The sequence below is a fragment of the Engraulis encrasicolus genome, chromosome 9 (assembly GCF_034702125.1).
Source record: "Engraulis encrasicolus isolate BLACKSEA-1 chromosome 9, IST_EnEncr_1.0, whole genome shotgun sequence".
NCBI lineage: Eukaryota > Metazoa > Chordata > Actinopteri > Clupeiformes > Engraulidae > Engraulis > Engraulis encrasicolus.
In genome coordinates this window covers 11,065,004-11,067,503 of record NC_085865.1, presented here as the reverse complement: position 1 = coordinate 11,067,503, position 2,500 = coordinate 11,065,004, and positions in this window count along the sequence as shown.

Genomic DNA, 2,500 nt, shown 5'->3' with positions numbered 1-2,500 from the left:
TGCAACTTATTTCATGTTTTTATGTGCTTCAGAGGCTGAGACATTTAGGTTTTAATAAGGAGAGATCACCTTTTCCCGAAAAAGGCTTAGGACAAAATGGGTTAACCCCTTAGTGCAGAGCCCCTGCTATTACCTTATTGTCACCAATAGGGTAATGGCTATGTCTTAATCTGTTACTTAAAGGCATATGCCACTATTTTGGGGCTTAATACAGTTAAAATCGTTGGCTGGGGTTTATAAAGGTGGTTAAGTGTCTTATTTTTCATGTAAGCCGTTGTCTTGCTTTAAGACAAGTTAAAAGAGGGAATATGTCGCTAAGCTAGTGAAAGTCAATGGATCCATGTAGCATTGTAGCATGCTACACGGATGCATTGACTTTCACTAGCTTAGCGACATATTCCCTCTTTTAACTTGTCTTAAAGCAAGACAACGGCTTACATGAAAAATAAGACACTTTACCACCTTTATAAACCCCAGCCAACGATTTTAACTGTATTAAGCCCCAAAATAGTGGCATACCCCTTTAAAGGGACACTGTGTGAGATTTTTAGTTGTTCATTTTCAGAATTCATGCTACCCATTCACCAATGTTACCTTTTTCATGAATACTTACCACCACCACCAAATTTTAAGTATTCATTATGACTGGAAAAATTGCACTTTTCATAAAAGAAAAGGGGGATCTTCTGTATGATCCGCCATTTTGATTTTCCAAAAATAGCCATTTTTAGCTGCAAAAATGACTCTACACAGACCATACTAGGAGATATTTGTTAATTACTCGGTAAACTTTCATGTAAAGCACTGATTCTTGAGAAAGTGGCTAAAACAGGTTGTAATCTTGAAAGAAAAAAACGAAGGGAATTACAAAATAATATGGTATATCCTCGTAAACAAAGGTCTTAACTTTTCAGAAATGCACAAGGCCAATCTCCCCATTTAGATTTTTTTTCAGAAATCAGGTTTTTCTCCGATCATACCTTGTTTTTTGTCAACACCGTCACACACAATTAAAAGCAATAAAAAGTGTATTGATTTGGCTGCATATGTATCTGGAGTTTTTAAGTGATTGTGTGTGTTTTTTGGTTCACACATACGCCTTTAAATGTTGAAAATTCACTTACATTCTATTTTAATATTGCTTAATGTGTTCTAATTTAAAAATATGTGCTGTCAGACAATGCTTACTTAATTCCTAAATAGATCAAACATTTTTTTGTAATTTCACAAATATTCGTGTAGGCTTAAATTTGCTATTACTTTGATAATTCAACAACTCCAAAGGAACATTTTGTAAGCACATTCATTTAAAATGTCCAAAACTCCTTCTTACGGTGGTGACTTAAGAACTGACGGTGGTGACAGTAATCTGAAGGTGGTGAAAGTTACCTAATTATTACCTACATTTAGCAAAATAAATAGCCCTCTCAAGTCAATGACATCTAGCATAAACACTTTATTTTTCTGTGTGCACAGTATGCTTGTGCATGTGTTTTTTCTTCATTTGTTAGATACTGTAGGAAGTAGGCCAAGATTATTGAAAATGTGGCATAAACAGGTTTTAAGTTGTTCAAATCCAAAATATAGAGGTGTATTATCATAGATTAAGGTCTTGGCTGTGCAGTGAATGTATTGGCCAAGCTCCCCATGTTTTACATTTTTCAGAAAATGGCCTCTTTCTTGGTTTTGTCACCAGCGTCAGACACAAACAAGTTTACTGTATTTAAGTGAATTACTTTTACAATTCAACATAATTGTAGATACTTATTGGAAGCATATTCTTAAAACTTGTCAAAAACATGTAAAACACATGCTTTTTTGTGAACTACATCAGATGTCACCACCGTCAGGTTTTGTGAAAAAAAACCCTCCAAATGCACCTCAGTGGAGGCTAGAGTATAAGTTTGGCTCACAATTATTACTAACATGTCTGGTAATGTTTCATTAACCAGTACAATTTAGTAAAATATGGAACAAGATGATGAGCGGAACAAAATCTGACGTTGGTGACATCTGACGGTGTGAGACAAAAAAACACTCTTTTACATATTGTGCATTTTTTGCTCACATTAGCCACTTTGTTTTCGCTCTGTTTCTTAGGGGCTTCATGCCGCTTCTGAAAAAGTATATATAATTAACATTAATGTAACATAATACTATTAAAACCCCCGACGGTGTTGACAGTTTATGGTTGGGACAGTACCAGTGTCCAAACAAATTAACAAATTTAGGAGAAATTAGTAAATTTACAAGAGCTTCAGTGATGGTGAAGTATTCAGTAGAGCTGAAGGTTTGAAAAGGGGTCCTAAGTAATGACAATGACCTTGTCCATCCCTGATTTTATTGTCTTTTAAAAAAAATCTGACGGTGGTGACCAATATGCTGGACACACTTTGAGCAATCAGAAAATAATAGTAAATATTGTTTTACACACACTATGTGCATATCTGCAGAACCACTTCAATATGGACTTTCACATCATGGTGATATTATTCAATAA